This window comes from Salvelinus alpinus, chromosome 12 (assembly GCF_045679555.1).
Source record: "Salvelinus alpinus chromosome 12, SLU_Salpinus.1, whole genome shotgun sequence".
NCBI classification, from domain to species: Eukaryota; Metazoa; Chordata; class Actinopteri; order Salmoniformes; family Salmonidae; genus Salvelinus; species Salvelinus alpinus.
Window position 1 is genome coordinate 11,865,181 of NC_092097.1, and position 20,745 is coordinate 11,885,925.

The 20,745-nt window shown below is 44.5% G+C and overlaps 1 pseudogene; it reads left to right on the top strand.

Moving 5' to 3' along the window:
- Positions 1-22: 22 nt before the first annotated feature.
- On the top strand, positions 23-20,249 carry LOC139535532 (inhibitor of nuclear factor kappa-B kinase subunit epsilon-like; annotated as a pseudogene).
- Positions 20,250-20,745: the final 496 nt, after the last annotated feature.

A 20,745-nucleotide genomic window follows, 5' to 3' on the forward strand; every position in this document is an offset into this window, starting at 1 on the left:
GTAGTCTACCAGGCAGGTGAAAGTGATAAGACTGTTTCCAAAACGGCTTCCTTCTCGTCTCCTCCATCAGGATGTGGTTTGAGACGTCCTACCATAGATAGGCAACATATGTTTATTAGGGGTCAGGAGATCATTTAGTATAGGAAACCTCAAGGAACACCCCTCACAGTTCTCTCTAATAGTCCAGGCCTGGACATCATAATCAATATGAATATTATTATCTTTCCTTCATTTTCAAAATGGAAATGTCCAATAAATTACAGTAGGCCCTGTGAAACCTGAAAACCTATCGATGTGGTAGTGGTCTCGGGAAATCAAGACCAAGGAGCTTTGTGGGAGGCAACCCTACAGTATAGAGCGATGTAGTAGACAATATAAACCACTAAATGTCACCAAAGCCGGCTGGTTCAAAATTCGGATGTTGCAGCACTGCACCGAAACTTGCATAGAATCAAAGAGTATTCATTATATTGATAAGATAGTCGAGTGATCGCTCTAACAATAGAAATACCTGTCCTCAAAGGTGGAAGGCAGGGACGAGGTGGGACCATTCTAGCCAATGAAAGGGCAGGTACGCGTCTGAACAACAAGGTACAATTGAGTTGGTTTCGTTCACTCATAACAACCTAACCATTACGAAACTTCTATCAAAGCGGCAATTACATTTTTTGTCAAGCAAATTCGACACTCTGTCATTGATCTCCATACAAAAATGATTCAACTCGTTTTCATGGACAGATTTTGGGCAGAGTAAACCGTATTTCCACTGAAATCTTCAAACATAACCCCATTCAGTGACGGACAATACATTGGGAATTGTCATCGGATTTGTTGGGAAACGTCAGAGAAATGTGTGCAATCGAATAACGTTAGTTCGAAGTTGTTTGTCACTTCTCACCACTGTGGGGAGAATCGAGGCTGGTAGGATACTTTTATTCAATTAATCGAGCCTTTATTTTGGACAAAATTGGCAATACTTTCCTATCCGTTTTCAAAGATGTATTTTACAATTGTCTGCAGTGTTGTGTAGAAAATAGTTTTCTGTGTCTATTTTCTGTGTTTAACACCGCCCTGTCAGAAATCCCATCACAGTTGTGACAACACCTGGCGGGTCTCGTCTGAGAACGTTTTACATTGTATCCCCGGCTGCAACAGATGTGTATCAACGGTACCATAGACGTATGATTCGAAGCAGTTGTATGTATTGTAACGACCCTGGGTTTATAAGCGCGGAAATCGACTCTGCCGCACGAGCATGCTTTTGCGGCACAGTCGATAGCTCGCCGGACCTCGGGCTAGAAGGTTGAGGGTTCGACACCTGCTCCCTGCCTGTTTCATGACAGTATCATATAATGTAACCGGTAGTCTCTCTATTCACTTGACAATTTGAGAACTTCGTTCACTTGTTTACCTTTCTGACAGGAACGAAGTCCACATTTCCTCAGACTTTATATGAACGCCTTCATTCTTAATTTCCTGTCAATAGGTTTCATTCTGAAGAGAAAGTGTTTCTGTTCTTGACACACAGCCTACATTCCATACCTCAGCCAACCAGACTCCTCCAAAAATGACAGAGAAAATGATTGTGAGCACAGCCAACTACCTGTGGTCACTGGAAGATGTGCTTGGGCACGGGGCCACAGCCAGCATCTATAAGGCCCGCAACAAGGTAGGACTCCAAACTCCCCCTTACAAAAAAGATTGCAGTTACACTTCTTCCTCTTCGGCCATGTTTATAGGCGCTTGGCATCCAACGTTATGGTACATTACCACCTATTGTACTGGAGTGTGGGCCAGAGACAGGGAGAACATATATATTTTTAAATTTAACATTTATTTAACTAGGCAAGTCCGTTAAGAATAAATTCTTATTTACAATGACGGCCTACACCGGCCAAACCCGGACGACGCTGGGCCAATTGTGCTGCGCCCTCTGGGACTCAAAATGGGACTCACGGCCGGTTTTGATACAGCCTGGATTCGAAACCAAGGTGTCTGTAGTGACGCCTCAAGAACTACCTGCCAGGCCTGTTGCTCTTAAAGATAACAACATATTTGAGACTATATCTAATTATGTGCTACTCAATATACTCTGAACTCATTTCCTGTATCCACTTCTCCCTCATACTAGATGTCAGCCTCTCTCTTTCCCTCTGATACTCCCCACGCTGTAGCAATACATGCTCCACGGTCTCTGTTTCCTGTCAATAATCACACTTTCCTGTTGGATGCTTTCCTATCATATTTAAAGTCTTATTCAACCGGCTGTGTCCCACCCTTAATCTACTGGCTGTGTCCCACCCATAATCTTGTAAAAATAGCCTCCTCTCTTCTTTCCCTTCCTGCCGTCCTCCCCTCCCCGACTTTCATCTGTACTTGAAATAAATGCCTGCCCTTATTATCTCTATTCCACTGCTCCTGCCATCTCTACACCATCACTGTCCATATCAGGCTTTTTGCCTCTGCCTTTCTCATTAAAACTACAACATCAACATTCCCACTACTAAGTGCTTGTTTAGCCAGTATATCAGCTGCCTCATTCCCCTCCACCCTCACATGGGCTGGGACCCAAGTAAAGCTTGTCTGTATGCCCATCTGTCTAATCCTGCCGTGGGTTTGTAGCACCTCATAAAGCAGGTCTTGTCTGCTACATGAGCTAAAGGACTGCAGACTCATCAACACTGCACATGAATCAGAGCAACAACTAGTCTGTCTGGCTTGACTTCCTCCTCCTGCTGCAATTCCAACAGAATGGCCATCAGCTCCGCTGTATATACAGCCAGATGATCTGTAATACGTTTCCTGACTGCCACCCCACATTCCTGCACTACAAATCCTGACCCAGTATGTCTTGTCCTTGGATCTTTTGAACCATTGTGTAAATGGCCACAAAATCCTGATACACAGTATCCAGACGACTCTTAAACAAATCAGATGGATCAACACCCTCCCTATCTTCCTGTAGTCTCTCCAACACTTCTAGATCAACTACTGGAGGCGGGAGTAGCCATGGTGGATTTACAGGAATAGCTACCGTTGGACTAAACTCCCATACAGTCCCATCTCCTTCGCCTGGGTATTACCCACCCACCCAAAGCTCGTCCTCCTGGAAAAGAACACTGAGTTCTCTCTACAGAGAACCTGAATCCCCCAAATTAATGCACACCACTCTACCTCATCAATTGCTTCCTGTACCTTCCTGACTATGTAATGGCACATTTGCCATCTGCAAATAACGACCTCCCAATATCCGGCCGTACCTTAGAGTAAACATAATTGATCATGATTGAGAACAATAGAGGACTAATCACGCTCCCCTGCGGTGTACCGTTATCCACCAGGTAGCTGCCTGATAGAGACTTCCCCACCCTCACCTGGATAGACCTTCCGAACAGGAAATCCTTTATCTTTCGTCTACCCCCATAATATCAAGCTTGATTAACTACCCCTCCTTGCACATCAAATCAAATCAAATGTATTTATATAGCCCTTCGTACATCAGCTGATATCTCAAAGTGCTGTACAGAAACCCAGCCCAAAACCCCAAACAGCAAGCAATGCAGGTGTAGAAGCACGGTGGCTAGGAAAAACTCCCTAGAAAGGCCAAAACCTAGGAAGAAACCTAGAGAGGAACCAGGCTATGAGGGGTGGCCAGTCCTCTTCTGGCTGTGCCGGGTGGAGATTATAACAGAACATGGCCAAGATGTTCAAATGACCAGCATGGTCAAATAATAATAATCACAGTAGTTATCGAGGGTGCAGCAAGTCAGCACCACATCATATCATATGGCTTCTCCACATCAAACAAGACAGCTACAACAGTCTCCTTGTTCACCTGAGCCTTCCTGACCTCTGCTTCTAAGCAGAGTCCATAGTTCCCCTACCCTTCCTGAACCCACTCCGATGTGGCGATACTAGCCCCCTGCTCTCCAGGAAGTATTGCCCCCACACTCCTCCGTCCACCATGGGACTGCTTTCCCCCTCCTCCCTGAACTCTTAGGTATAGCCTCAGTAGCTGCCCCCACTAACGCTGTTCTCACCTAGTTATTCATACTATCCACATCCCATCTCATATCCACTCGAGCCATCACCTCACTCAGCTCTTGAAACTGATCCCACTTTGCCCTTCTAAACACCCACCTGCCTACGCCATCCACTGACACTTCCTCCTCCCTACTGTGCATATTATGAGGTAATGATCACTCCCTACTGTCGACTCCTCCCATACCTCCCACTCACAGATTCCTGCCATTGCATTAGATACCAGCGTGAGGTACATCCTGGTCCCTCAGCCATCATTCAGACACACTAGATCTTTCATTTCTATCAGATGTTCCATCACTTGGCCATTTCCATCTATCCGTTTCCCCCCAAGAGCGTGTTGTGGGCATTTCAAATCCTCACACCACATTACCTTACTTCTATTCTGGCCCTCCACCCTCTCCAGCACTTCCAGGTCCAATATCTGGATTATAGTAGTTCACTATCACCCCTCCTCTCAACCACACCACCACCACATATTCCTGTTCAATACCTCTGCTTAGCATCCTGTAGGCAAGTCCTTGCTTCATGAAGGTGCCCCCCCCCCCCCCCCCCCCCACATCAGGCTTAACTGGCAAATCCACAATGAACTGCTTGAACTCCTGCCCATTAGCCAATAGGCTTCGAGCATTCCATTGTAGTACTAACACCATAACTAAGATCCAGTAATACATGACTCCACCCTCGGCTGATTGAGGCCTCTTCCCAGGTCAACCCTGTCATACTCAGATGTCTCCCAGCAGCCTTCACTATTAGCTGAATCCTCTCTGTTTTAGACTCTACTTTAGCTACTTTACTATTGATAGCTCCTGCTATAAATTATCTATGTCAATATCCATATTGATGCTCCAACCCATGTCTCCCTGGAACCTGTATCTCCCTGGACCTGGACCACCCTCACTGCCTCAGCATATGACACCCTTCTCTCCACTCGCACCTGTTGCACCTCCGCTACCTGCTTCCTTGCCTCACACCCACTGTATGCCACGCTATGAGCACCCACACAGCTGCAGCGCGTAGGCTGTTCACCATCCCCACACATCCCATACTCATGCCCCTCCACACCTGGCACATTTTCTCTTTACATGCTGTTGCCACATGCCCAAACCTCTGGCAGTTATAATGTCTTCAAGGCTTCGGTACATGAGCCCTCACATAATAACTCGTATATCCTATGGTTACTTTATTTGGCAGTAACCGGTCCTTGGAAGTGTAACAGAATAGACGGGCTGTCTCCTCTCACTCCACCCCTTGTTGCTGGCAACCTTTGAACATTCACTAGAGCTCTTCCTCTCAAGTTGTGGCTTTTCTCTTTTATTACTGACTCTCACAGGCCCTCCTGTTATCACCCCTTTAATCCACTGCTTCCCTGCTCGATCAGTCCAGCTGCTCCACACCCCCTTAGACTTCCCTATTTGCTTTGCTCAGAGCTGTTTCCCTCTGCGCCATGTCCTGACAGAACACCAACAAACTCCCATCTCTTAACACTTTAGCATTCACAACTTCCCCAGTCAACTCTTTTGTCACAGCCGTCAACCTTATCGGACTCATCGCCCCTACTCCCCCTTCCACCCTAAACTTCAGAATCCCTTAATGCTCCTCTTCACCTCCCTGCCCCCCTCGCGACTTGTCTTACCCTTCCTCGGCACTCTCTACCTCCTCTCTGCTGCTAGCGTTGGAAACTTTTTTGCTCTCCTAAAACTTCCTTTCCCGCCTCCTCTCTGCCTCCATAGACCTCTCGCTCCCCTTCAAACCCCTACACCCTTTCTCTCCCGCTTTCATTTTCTCTTTCTTGCCCCCCCCCCCTTTATTTGTACCACTGTGCTCCATACTTGCTTCACTTTCTTCTCTATCACTATCTCCTACCGTCTCTGACCCAGTCACAGCACAGCCGTGACGAACCGCCACCACACCAATAAAGTTTGATTGTCTGCAGTTCCAGTAGTATGACAGGTGTCAAAGTGATCCTCAGAGCCACATCCGGCACACACAGTTGGCTCCCAGGGTCCACATTGAGAATCACTGACCCTGATATACGCCATGTACCATTATATGCGCCAGCATCTCCCCAAATTACACACATCAGCGCGAACACGCACTGTTAAAGTACATCAGAGTATAAGCAAACTTTACTGAATACAAATATAAACGCACCAATGTCCATTACAGGTCATACAATGAAATCAGTCAATTGAAATAAATTCATTAGGCCCTAATCTATGGATTCCACATGACTGGGAATACAGATATGCATCTGTTGGTCACAGATTGCAAAACAAAAAAGGTAGTGGTGTGGATCAGGAAACCAGTCAGTATCTGGTGTGACTACTATTTGCCTCATGTAGCGCGACATCTCCTTCACATAGAGTTGCTCAGGCTGTTGACTGTGTCCTGTGGAATGTTGTCCCACTCCTCCTCAATGATGTGCGAAGTTGCTGGATATTGGCAGGAACTGGAACACGCTGTCGTACACGTCGATCCAGAGCATCACACACATGCTCAATGGGTGACATGTCTGGTGAGTATGCAGGCCATGGAAGAACTGGGACAATTTCAGCTTCTAGGAATTGTGTACAGATCCTTGCGACATGGGGACGTGCATTATCATGCTTAAACATGAGGTGATGGTGGCGGATGAATGGGATGACAATGGGCCTCAGGATCTTGTCACGGTATCTCTGCATTCAAATTGCCATCGATAAAATGCAACTGTGTTTGTTGTCCGTAGCTTATGCCTGCCCATTCCATAACCCCACCGCCACCATGGGGCATTCTGTTCACAACGTTGACATCCGCAAACCGCTAGCCCACACAACGCCATACTCATGGTCTGCGGTGTGAGGGTGGTTGAATGTACTGCCAAATTCTCTAAAACATCAGAGGAGGAAGCTTATGGTAGAGAAATTTAAATTCTATTCTCTGGCAACAGCTCTGGTGGACATTCCTGCAGTCAGCGTGCCAATTGCAAGCTTCACCAATACTGGAGACATCTGTGGCATTGTGTTGAGTGACAAAACGGCACATTTTAGAGTGGCCTTTTATTGTCCCCAGCACAAGGTGCACCTGTGTGATAATCATGCTGTTTAATCAGCTTCTTGATATGCCACACCTGTCAAATGGATGGATTATCTTGGCAAAGGAGAAATGCTCACTTACAGGGATGTAAACAATTTTGTGCACAAAATTTGAGAGAAATAAGCTTTTTTTGTGCACATGGAACATTTCTGGGATCTTATATTTCAGCTCATGAAACATGGGACCAACACTTTACATGTTGCGTTTACATTTGAGTTCAGTCTAGATCAAACACAACAAAGGGTGAGTGAGATGTCATGCGATCGCTAACTTTTGATAACTAACTTGGGGTGTGTGTGTGTGTCCGTGTCCCGTGTAGAAGACAGGGCAGCAGGTTGCAGTGAAGGTGTTTAACCTGGTGAGCTACAGTCATCCATACAATGTTCAGATGAGAGAGGTCGAGATGCTCAGGAGACTCAACCACAACAACATTGTCAAGCTCTTCTCCGTGGAGGAGGTGAGGAGGGAGGAGAGGAACCGAGGCAGGAGGAGAAGATGGGTAGCAACAAACAAGTTTTTTACCTTCATCAAACTCGATTAGTCATGCCCCCCCCCCCCCCCCCCCCCTCTCTATCTGTCTCTCTGTCTGTAGCTGAAGAGTAAACAGAGTGTGTTGGTGATGGAGTATTGTTCAGGAGGCAGTCTGCTCAGCCTGCTGGTGGAGCCAGAGAACGTCTTCGGTCTACCAGAACCAGAGTTCCTCATAGTACTACATTGTGTGGGTGAGTGTGTGTGTGTGGATGGATGGAGGCGTAGAGAGGTTAGGAGCCGGGGGATGAGAAGGTGCCCCCGCCCATCATTTGGTTGAACCATTCGTCCTATTTCCTCTAGTGCACGGGATGAACCATCTGCGTGAGAACGGGGTGGTGCATCGGGACATTAAGCCTGGGAACATCATTCGTCAGGTGGGAGAGGACGGGAGGTCCATCTATAAGCTAACAGACTTTGGAACAGCCAGAGAACTAGAGGACGATGAGAAGTTTGTCTCCCTCTACGGAACAGAGGAATACCTGGTGAGAGAGAGAGAGAGAGAGAGAGAGAGAGAGGAGAGGAGAGGAGAGGAGAGGAGTACAGAGCGGAGTGAAGAGGAGAGGTAGTGGAGGAGAGAAGACAGGGAGACTATGGGGAGAAGAGGGGAAAGGTAAGCGACAGCGTAGTTTATTAGGATCCCCATTAGCTACTGCACATGCTGCAGCTACTCTTCCTGGGGTTCACATAAAACGTACAAATACTTGACAAAGTACAGACAAGTTATAGACAAGAACAACAGGACGGAGAGGAGAGATTACGTCGAATGTTGTCTCAGACCTGTCTGAGCGTGCAGTGTTTCCTAAGCCTCAGCAGATAACATAAGTTAGGGCAGGTTATGGTATTTAGGGCAGGCTGTGTAATTTAGCGTGTGTGTGTGTGTGTGTGTGTGTGTGTGTAGCACCCAGACATATATGAGCGTGCAGTGCTGCGGAAACCCCAGCGAAAGGCCTATAGTGTGAGTGTTGACCTGTGGAGTATTGGAGTGACGTTTTACCACGCTGCCGCCGGTACTTTACCCTTCACACCCTACGGAGGACCCCGCAGGAACAAACCCACCATGTAAGTCTGTGTGTGTTGTGTGTTTCATAGCTCCAACAGTTGGTGTGTATGTAATTACTATGGGCAACCTGTAATTACATTAAAATGAACAAGTTATTGCTATTTAATTGATTTGGGATTCCTCAAAACACAACACCAGATGAAACGGGACAATAAAACGCTAGTGTGTTCCTTCTCTGCTCCCACTCTCCCCCTGTCGGTGCCATGTAGGTATAAGATCACCACAGAGAAGCCGGTTGGGGCCATTGCTGGAGTCCAGAGGGTTGACGACGGCCCTATAGAGTGGAGCTACCACCTGCCACAGAGCTGTCAGCTCTCTCAGTCAGTACCTTGTTTGTGTGTGTTTGTGTCAGACATTTGAGGGACAACTCTTTTTTTTCTTCTCCAAATCCCTCTCCTCTCACTCTTCCACTTCTTCTCCCCCCTCCCCTCTGTGTGTGTAGGGGTCTGAGTGGTCAACTGGTGCCAGTGTTAGCTGGGATACTGGAGGCTGACCAGGAGAAGTGTTGGGCATTTGACCAGTTCTTTTCTGCCACCACAGACATATTACAGAGAGTCTCAGTCCATCTGTTCTCCCTGCAACAGGCCACAACTCACCGCATATACATTCACCACCACAACACGTGAGTATACACCCAAACACACACACACACACTTGCCAGTCTTCACTCACACCCACCTGTGCCCCCACACCTCTCCCGTCTCCCAGGGCGGCCATCTTCCGTGAAGAGGTGGCGTGTCAGACGGGGGTGGGGCTGGAGCAACAGCACTTCCTGTACCTGGGTCATGACCTTTCCCTGGAGGGCTCCATGAAGATGGTCGACTTCCCCCCGACCTCGCCCTCCCAGCCCCTACTGCTGCTCAGCCGCGCCCCAGAGACACACGCTGAACTCCCTTACAGAGAATGTAAGCTGATCCTCCTGGCCCCTTTGGCCCAGACCCTTAAATCACTAACCCCCCCCCCCAAAAACTAAAACATTCACCATCCCCTAGCCACTACTGTGGCCCCCATCTCTACCCCACACAGACACACATGTTTTTCTAATTGATTTAAAACCTGTAAAAAAAAAAAAGTGTTTTGTCTTCTGTAGCAGAGATGCCCATTATCCCATCCCGGTTTGACCTTGTGGCTGACTGCTCTTTCTGCAAGGTAGGTGTGTCACTCCACACACAGGTCGATCATAGGATCCAGCAGTGTTTGACCAACTGGAAGAGACAGTTAAAACTCTCTGAATGATCTGTTGATGGTGGGGGTTTTCTATTTAGTAAATAAATCACTCTTATTAATCAACCCCCCCCTTTTTTCTCTCCCATTCTCATCCTCTCCTCCCTCTCATCCCTCTTTTCTCCTCTGTCTAGGCGATCGTAGGAGTGGTCCAGCAGTACCTGAGGATAATGCGTTCCTTACAAACAGACAGAGAGGTGCTCTTACACGGATACTACAGCTACATGTGAGTCACACACACACACACACACACACACACACACACACACACACACACACACACACACACACACACACACACCGTTAGAACAAACCAGAAACATCCCATCAATCAGCCATGATTGATGCTCTCCTCTCTGTCCATCCGTCCCCCACCACTCCCAGTGAGAAGGTGCGTAGGGAGTGTGGCGACGTGATACTTGGTATCAGCACGGTCAACACGAGACTGCAGTCCTGCCACAGCTCTGAGCACAGGCTACACACACTGTGAGTGACAAGACCACGTACACACGGTCGCATACGAACACTTACAATCTCAGTCATTGTAACATTGCGAGCAATGAACACCTAAACCTGTTGTAGCAATACTTTCATGTATCTATCACCCTGCCTCCTGTCCTCCTCTCATCCTGTCCTCCCATCCTCTCCTCTTGCAGAGGCCAGTTAACCATTAACACTACAGACTCCACTGAAAACATCCAGAAGCTGCGACTGGTGAGAGATATCAGGTTGCAACCACATGAGGCTGCTGAAGAGAGAAGGGCTCATACTAATGTCCGGAACCGAGTCAATGGAATGGCATCAAACACCTGAAGACCATGTGTTTGATACCATTCCATTAATTCCGCTCCAGTCATTACCACAAGCCTGCCCTGATTACCCCTCCCCCCCCCCCCCCAAATAAGGTGCCACCAACCTGAGGTTGAAACTGACTGGGGAATGGTACTTGGTCTTGGCTGTCTCTCTAGAGGACTGGTGTTGTTTGTCCCTTTTCTCTCCATGTAGATCAGGGAGAACCTGCCAGTGTACACCGGGGCGATCCGGGAGTTCCAGACCCGTTTACAACACCTTCACTTAGAACTGGCCACACACTCTGAGTGTCTGGCTGAGGACAAGAGGTGAGACTTTCTTCATAATGTTTATATCTATCCCTTATTCACATCCTATAGACGGATCTATTCAAGGGCTCTGGGCCAAGGGATTGTAGTGTGCAGAGAGCTGGGGTTAAAATGGTGTCTGATGTGAACTCTGACCTCTACAGCATCCAGAAGATGGAGGTCCTTCTAGAGAAAATCATGGCCATTCACCAACAGTACCGCAAAGACCAACTGACTAGAAGTACGTTGTGTGTGTGTGTGTCCTTGCATGTCTAACATGTGCCTCCTGTGTATTGTGTGCTTATTACATCTATGTGGTTGTTCTAGCGCTTCTCTTCAATGATGAGCAGATACACAAGTTTGAGAAGTGAGTATGTCAGCGTTGTTTCTAAGGAAAATGTGTGTGTGTATACATACATACATACATGCATGCATGCATGCATACACACACACACACACACACACACACACACACACACACACACACACACACACACACACACAGTCAAAAGTTTGGACACACCTACTCATTCAAGGGTTTTCTTTATTTTTACTATTTTCCACATTGTAGAATAATAGTGAAGACATCAAAACTATGAAATAACACATATGGAATCATGTAGTAACCAAAAAAGTTTTTTAATCAAAATATATTTTATACTTGAGATTCTTCAAAGTAGCCACCCTTTGCCTTGATGACCGCTTTGCACACTCTTGGCATTCTCTCAACCAGCTTCATGAGGTAGTCACCTGGAATGCATTTCAATTAACAGGTGTGCCTTGTTAATTTGTGGAATTTCTTTCCTTCTTAATGCATTTGAGCCAATCAGTTGTTGTGACATGGTAGGGGTGGTATACAGAAGATAGCCCTATTTGGTAAAAGACCAAGTCCATATTATGGCAAGAACAGTTCAAATAAGCAAAGAGAAATGACAGTCCAGCATTACTTTAAGACATGAAGGTCAGTCAATCCAGAAAATGTCAAGAACTTTGAAAGTTTTTTCAAGTGCAGTCGCTAAAACCATCAAACACTATGATGAAACTAGCTCTCGTGAGGACCGCCACAGGAAAGGAAGACCCAGAGTTTCCTCTACTGCAGAGGATAGGTGCATTAGAGTTACCAGTCTCAGAATTTGCAGCCCAAAATAAATGCTTCAGAGTTACAGACACAGATCTCAACATCAACTGTTCAGAGGGAACTGTGTAAATCAGGCCTTCATGGTCTAATTGCTGCAAAGAAACCACTACTAAAGGACACCAATAAGAAGAAGAGACTTGCATGAGCCAAGAAACACGAGCAATGGACATTAGACCGGTGGAAATCTGTCCTTTGGTCTGATGATTACAAATTTGAGATTTTTGGTTCCAACCGCCGTGTCTTTGTGAGACGCAGAGTAGGTCAACAGATGATCTCCGCAGGTGTGGTTCCCACCGTGAAGCATGGATGAGGCACACTTAACCAGCATGGCTACCGCTGCATTCTACAGCGATGCACCATCCCATCTGGTTTGGGCTTAGTCCCACTATCATTTGTTTTTCAACAGGATAATGACCCAAAACACCTCCAGGCTGTGTAAGGGCTATTTGACCAAGAAGGAGAGTGATGGAGTGCTGCATCAGATGACCTGGCCTCCACAATAACCCGACCTCAACCCAATTGAGATGGTTTGGGATGAGTTTGACCGCAGAGTGAAGGAAAAGCAGCCAACAAGTGCTCAGCATATGTGGGAATTCCTTCAAGACTGTTGGAAAAGCATTCTAGGTGAAGCTGGTTGAGAGTGCTAAGAGTGTGCAAAGTTGTCATCAAGGCAAAGGGTGGCTACTTTGAAGAATCTCAAATATAAAATATATTTTGGATTTGTTTAACACTTATTTGGTTACTACATGATTCCATATGTGTTTTTTCATAGTGTTAATGTCTTCACTATTATTGTACAATGTAGAAAATAATAAAAATAAAGAAAAACCCTGGAATGAGTAAGTGTGTCCAGGCTTTGACTGGTACTGTATGTGTAACACCTCTCTCTGTCTGTCCCAGGATCAGCCTGTTGTCCCATATAAAGCGTGTAAAGTGTCTCCTTAGAGAGGACTTTCTACAGAAGTACCGAGACCTGCTGGCCTCAGCATCTACCTGGAGCAGGTCAGACACACACACACTCACTAACACATATACACACACCGTTTAGAGATATCAACTTTGTTCCTCTCTTCATGCTATTGTGTTTTTCTTTATTTGTGTATTTGTTAGTGTTCTCCATGAGATGCAGTGCAGGCTGTCAGAATTGGGCAATTTCTCCCGAGGGCTGATGGGGGACCTGGAGATATGTGAGGAGCGCCAGAACAAGGTTGACCCTTAACTATAATATTTTTGTATTTTTTTAAAGATATTGATGGGGGAAAAATGGACCCTTAAAGGCCCAGTTCAGTCCAAATTCAGTTTTACCTGTGTTTTATATCATATTGTACAACGGATGAGGAAACTGTAAAAGTGTGTATTTTTTTCAGTGTTATGTCCTGATAGTTGCTGGTTGAAAATACAATCTACAAAGGACCTAATCAGCAGGTTTGCATGGGCAGGAGTTTCGGCTTTCCATGGTGACATCACCATGCAGTAAATTGGTTAATCGACGAATGTCAGAGTTCCAAACCTGTAACAGTAACCGTAACAGCTAGTTTCAGTTTTCCCCTCCCCACTCAGACAGTCCTAGCAAAATTCTTGCTTGTTGTTGTTGCTTAAAGCTATTTTGCCCATTTTTATGGAAATCTATTAGTTAGATATTTATATAAAAACGTCTGCATTGGGCTTTAAAAAATAATAATATATACAGTGCCTTTGGAAAGTATTCAGACCCCTTGACTTTTTCCACATTACAGCCTTATTCTAAAATGTATATATTTTTTACATCTCATAACAGAGCAAAAACTGGTTTTTAGAAATGTTTGCTAAATTATAAAAATACTAAAAACGATCTAATTTACATAGAGTACCAGTAAAAAGTTTGGACACACTTACTCATTCCAGGGTTTTTCTTTATTTTTACTATTTTCTACAATGTACAATAATAGTGAAGACATCAAAGCTATGAAATAACACATATGGAATCATGTAGTAACCAAATAATTGTTAAACAAATCAACAAAATATTTTAAACAGTTGAAGTCGGAAGTTTACATTCACCTTAGCCAAATACATTTAAACTCAGTTTCACAATTCCTGACATTTAATTCTAGTAAAAATTCCCTGCCTTAGGTCAGTTAGAATCACCACTTTATTTTAAGAATGCTCGCACACGCTTTTTCAGTTCTGCCCACAAATGTTCTATAGGATCGAGGTCAGGGCTTTGTGATGGCCACTCCAATACCTTGACTTTGTTGTCCTTAAGCCATTTTGCCACAACTTTGAAAGTATGCTTGGGGTCATTGTCCATTTGGAAAACCCATTTGTAACCAAGCTTTAACTTCCTGACTGACGCCTTGAGATGTTGCTTCAATATATCCACATAATTTTCCGTCCTCATGATGCCAACTATTTGTGAAGTGCACCAGACCCTCCTGCAGCAAAGCACCCTCACAACATGATGCTGCCACCCCCATGCTTCACGGTTGGGATGGTGTTCTTCTGCTTGCAAGCTTCCCATTTTTCCTCCAAACATAACGATGGTCATTATGGCCAAACAGTTCTATTTTTGTTTCATCAGACCAGAGGACATTTCTCCAAAAAGTACGATCTTTGTCCCCGAGTGCAGTTGCAAACCGTTGTCTGGCTTTTTTATGGCGGTTTTGGAGCAGTGGCTTCTTCCTTGCTGAGCAGCCTTTCAGGTTATGTCGTTATAGGACTTGTTTTACTGTGGATATAGATACTTTTGTACCTGTTTCCTCCAGCATCTTCACAAGGTCCTTTGCTGTTGTTCTGGGATTGATTTGCACTTTTCGCACCAAAGTATGTTCATCTCTAGGAGACAGAATGTGTCTCCTTCCTGAGCGGTATGACGGCTGCGTGGTCCCGTGGTGTTTATACTTGCGTACTATTGTTTGTACAGATGAACGTGGTACCTTCAGGCGTTTGGAAATTGCTTCCAAGGATGAACCAGACTTGTGGAGGTCTACAATTTTTTTCTGAGGTCTTGGCTGATTTATTTTGATTTTCCCATGATGTCAAGCAAAGAGGCACTGCGTTTGAAGGTAGGCCTTGAAATACATCCACAGGTACACCTCCAATTGACTCAAATTATGTCAATTAGCCTATCAGAAGCTTCTAAAGCCATGACATAATTTTCTGGAATGTTCCAAGCTGTCACAGTCAACTTAGTGTATGTAAACTTCTGACCCACTGGAATTGTGATACAGTGAAATAATCTGTCTGTAAACAATTGTTGGAAAAATTACTTGTGTCATGCACAAAGTAGATGTCCTAACCGACTGGCCAAAACTATAGTGTGTTCACAAGAAATTTGTGGAGTGGTTGAAAAACGAATGTTAATGACTCCAACCTAAGTGTATGTAAACTTCTGACTTAACTGTGTATATATATATATATATATATATATATATATATATATATATATATATTGATGGGGGAGGTTGACCCTTAGTCTTTAACCCCTTACAACTAATCTCTAGCATCAACCCCACACCAATAGGTGGCTTTGAAGGTAACATTGACCATCGTTCTCCTCAGGCCCTGGACCAAGTCCTGCTCAGAGCTCAGCCAGGACAGACAGGATCAGGGGGAGGCCATAGAAACACCCAGGGACAAGGACCACATGTTCATCAGGTACGTGTGTTTTTGGTTTTACTATCCCTGTGGGGATCGGAAGTCCTCAAAAGAATAGTAAAACAAGGAAAATTGGGACAAGTGTGGGCATTTCCCCACAAGGGAAAAGGCTATTTTAGGCTTCGGGGTTAGGGTAACAATTAGGGTTAGGTTTATGGGTTTTGGGTTAAGGTTAGGGTTTTAGGTTTTATTTGCACCAAAGAAAAACAAGTGAAAGACAAAACAGACTAATTGGTATTTGTAGATGAAAGTGCATAATTGGAGTATATTAATGTTGTAGATAGACAATATGAGTTTCTTAAACAGAAGGGAGAGTTAGAGGTGGCTAGTCTTGCAAATGTATTCTGTGTGATGAATCATTTAGGTAGGTAGGAACCATATGTACTGGCCCAGACAATATTGCAGTAAATGAGATATGGGTAAATAAAGCTGTAGTATAGTGTTACATGCTGACCGCACTGCGTACACGTGCACCATCGCTCGCATTTTGATTTTGTCCACCCGCAACAGACGCGATCAGGACACGCAGGTTGAAATATCAAAACGAACTCTGAATCAACTATATTCATCAACTATAAGCGTTAAAACATTTTTGGCAATTTAGCTAGCTAGCTTTCTGTTTATTTGTCCTGGGATATAAACATTGGGATGTGCATTTCAGGTAAAATAACAAGGTCTTCTACTGGGACAATTAATCCACATTTAAAAGGGTAAACCCAGTTTGTTTCTAGTAATCTCTCCTCCTTCAGGCTTCTTCTTCTTTGGACTTTATATGGCGGTTGGCAACCAACTTTAAGGTGCATTACCACCCCCAACTGGACTGGAGTGTGTACCTCAGTTCATCTTTCAATCACCCACGTGGGTATATGCTCCTAAAAACCAGTGAGGAGATGGGAGAGGTGGGACTTTTTTTATTTTACCTTTATTTAACTAGGCAAGTCAGTTAAGAAAAAAATCTTATTTTCAATGACTGCCTAGGAACAGTGGGTTTAAGTGCCTGTTCAGGGGCAGAACGACATATTTGTACCTTGTCAGCGCAGGGATTCGAACTTGCAACCTTTTCGGTTACTAGTCCAACGCTCTAACCACTAGGCTACCTGCCGCCCCTTGCAGTGCATTAAGCGTCACAAAGAGAACCAAGTTCTATTTTAGCGTCTGGCTACGCAGACACGCGCAAGCTGTGTAGGTGCAGTGATTGAATAACATGTATGTACATTTATTTTCAGCGCTTGTGCATGCGACGTGGGCGGTGTGGTCAGCGTGTTAGAAAACAAGCCTGATGAACAATTTTTTTTTCCTGATGATCCCGACGGACTTCACCACGTTGCTGCAGACAAAGTGTTTATCTTTCCAGGACAACTTTTCATCAACTAGAACACCAATTGAGATTGCGGCTCTCTTTTTTTTATTTTTTTTTAAACAACATTTATTATTCTTACCAGTGACTACAATTTTGATTCACTAATCAATGGGGCCAACTCAGGCATGGCCAAGTTTTCTGAATGGTTCCAGAGAAACAAATGATTTCTCGGATTTAAGAAAAACATGGTGGTACAGATATTTGGCCATAATTTGTCAAATATCTTAGAGTTATAGAGGGCGACAATTTTGGCACTTTTCAAAGATTTAGGAACAATAGCTGTCTTATTTCCAACATTAAATTGAGATGGGATAGCTGTAGAAGCCTTTTTCTTATTCAACAGATTGATGATTTTCCAAGTTGACTTTACTGTATATTGTTTGAAGATTCTTGGAATTTGGTAGTAAATATTTCAAGGGTTAAAGGTCTTCACGGATCCACCTGTACCCGATCTGGGACCCGAGCGGGTCCGGATCCAGAATTTTAAATAATGTCTCAGGTATGTGTAATTTTAACTGACTTGTCCAGGAGGAACCCATACAGATGAAAGAGATCCTTGCCTTTCACGAGAGTGGCCAATCGTAAGTCATCGAAACGGCAATAGGCTGCAGTCATAGAGCCTCCGTGTGTGATAAAAGTTAGGAGATGTCTAATCAATAGCAGATGGAATTAAAAGTTGAAGGATGCAACGATCAAGAGCCAACAGGTAGGCTGTTCTTAATATATAAATATTAAATATTATAATCATAATATATAAATATTATAAATCTAATATAAATATTATAAATATTCTGAATGGAGTTGTTAGGATGAGAAATATTCTGAATGGAGTTGTTAGGATGAGAAAGCGTTAGCTAGCTTGTCCCGGTTTGATGCAGTCAAGACAGATACTACGTAATCATACATTATATTTATATATATATATATACACATATATTTATATATATGTGTATATATATATATGTGACTTTCAACGTGGTACTGTCATAGGATGCCACCTTTCCAACAAGTCAGTTTGTCAAATTTCTGCCCTGCTAATGCTGCCCCGGTCAACTGTAAGTGCTGTTGTTGTGAAGTGGAAATGTTTAGGAGCAACAAAGGCTCTGCCACGAAGTGGTACGCCACACAAGCTCACAGAAAGGGACCGCAGAGTGCTGAAGCACGTGGCGCGTAAAATTCTTCTGTCCTCAGTTGCAACACTCACTACCGAGTTCCAAACTGTCTCTGCAAGCAACGTCAGCACAAGAACTGTTTGTCTGGAGCTTCATGAAATTGGTTTCCATGGCCGAGCAGCCGCACACAAGCCTAAGATCACCATGCTCAATGCCAAGCGTTGGCTGAAGTGGTGTAAAGCTCGCCGCCATTGGACTCTGGAGCAGCGGAAACGCATTCTCTTGGGTGATGAATCGCACTTCACCATCTGGCGGTCCGACGGATTAATCTGAGTTTGGCGGATGCTACCTGCCCCAATGCCTAGTGCCAACTGTAAAGTTTAGTGGAGGGATGTTTTTTTCTCTTCATGGTTCCAGTGAAGGGAAATCTTTATGCTGGAGTATACAATGACATTCGACACAATTCTGTGCTTCCAACTTTGTGGCAACAGCTTGGGGAAGGCACTTCAGCATGATGATGACCCTGTGCACAAAGCGAGATCCATACATTTTATTTATTTTTTACATTTTAGTAATTTTAGCAGACACTCTTATCCGGAGTGACTTTTAATACTTTTTCCGTACTGGTCCCCTGTGGGAATCGAACCCACAACCCTGGCGCTACAATGCTCTACCAACTGAGTTACACGGGACTATACAGAAATATTTTGTCAGAATCGGTGTGGAAGAACTTGACTGGCCTGCACAGAGCCCTGACCTCAACCCAATCGAACACCTTGGATGAATTGGAACACCGACTGCAAGCCAGGCCTAATCGCCCAAAATCAGTGCCCGACCTCACTAATGCTCTTGTGGCTGAATGCTGCGGGGACTTGCTTCCAATGTTCCAACATCTAGTGGAAAGCCTTCCCAGAATATTTTCTGCTGCTTCCCTCACTCTGTTTGGATCGGACCAGGTGTATACGGAACGGGTGTAGTTGTCCTCGGGTCCGTTCGGAACGGGTCTTTTATATATAAAATATGTATTTATGCGGTCCAGGTGAGAAAGCCCCAGGTCCATTTTGGAACGGGTCCAACTTTTTGAGCCCGTGAAGACCCTTAGTTATGTCTAGGGAAAATAGGATTTTGAATGGGAATCAATTGATTGGTCCCCACAAGGATAGTAAAACAAATGTGTGTGTGTGTGTGTACGTAACTACGTGTGTCAGTTTACATACATATGTGCGTGCGTAAGTGATTGGCTGCCTGCCTTCCTGCATGTGTGTGTAAAACCCTGTGTTTTTATTGTTGTGTGTCCAGGATGCACCGGCTAAAGGGGAAGATTTAAGATAGTGGTGATAGTTGCCATGCAACAACAGAATCATCATTGAGTGGTCAGTGGCCTTAACCCCTAACGCCTAAGTTTAGCGCCTAAACCCTAACCCTTAACTCTACCGCTAACCTCCTATCCCTGCGAGATTACGCATAGTTGGCCCCTCAGTTGTTTCATCTGAAGGACAAACTGTAGTATCACTCATTAAGACGTGACTATTTGTCTCCTGCAGTTCTGGAGCTGTTAACTCTGCAACCATGCTGGAGCCTGATCGACCCAGACCCATGGGACTGTGACCAGGCAACCACACACACTGACTCAGAGAGCGAGGAGAAGGAGGAAAGGACAGAGACTCCAAATGTGAACCTCATAATTGTCTTCCGTGTTAGCTATAGTAGTATTTTTACTAGACTGCCATGATGTGATAGACTGCTCTAGTAAGAGTTGGATGTCTCTAACTCAGCTGCTTTGGAAGTCGCCGACCTTTCTCCTCTAATCTCAGAGTAACAACGCTAACTGAATAATTCCTAATGAGAAACGAACATAATAAATATTGACATCTGTCTCTGTTCTGCTTTGTGATGAGAGAAGAGGACAGAGACAGATGGACTCATCATACTCATTACTATGTGTATACCATGAATAAACCCATTCATGAACCAATGTGAAATCATATGATTTGTGTATGTTGTGATTGCCCTACGTCACGAGGGAGGACATCCAGTGAGTGACATCAGCTGCCTTCAGACATGCAGCACGAGGGGATTAAATACAGTGCATTTGGAAAGTATTCAGACCCCTTGACTTATGCCACATTTTGTTATGTTACAGCCTTTATTCTAAATTTTTTTTTTTTTTTTTTATTCCCCTCATCAATCTACCACATAATGAAAAAGCTAAAAGTCTTTTTTTTTAAATTGTTGCACATTTATTACAAATTTAAAAAACGTAAATATTACATTTACATAAGTATTCAGACCCTTTACTCAGTACTTTGTTGAAGCACCTTTGGCAGCGATTACAGCCACGAGTCTTCTTTGGTATGACGCTACTGTCAGGACCCGGTGAGAGAAACAGTCACTAATAGTCGGCAGAACCCAGAAGATGAGGCAGACTCAGCAGTATTAGAGATGGTGGTTTAATTAAAGGACAAGATCTT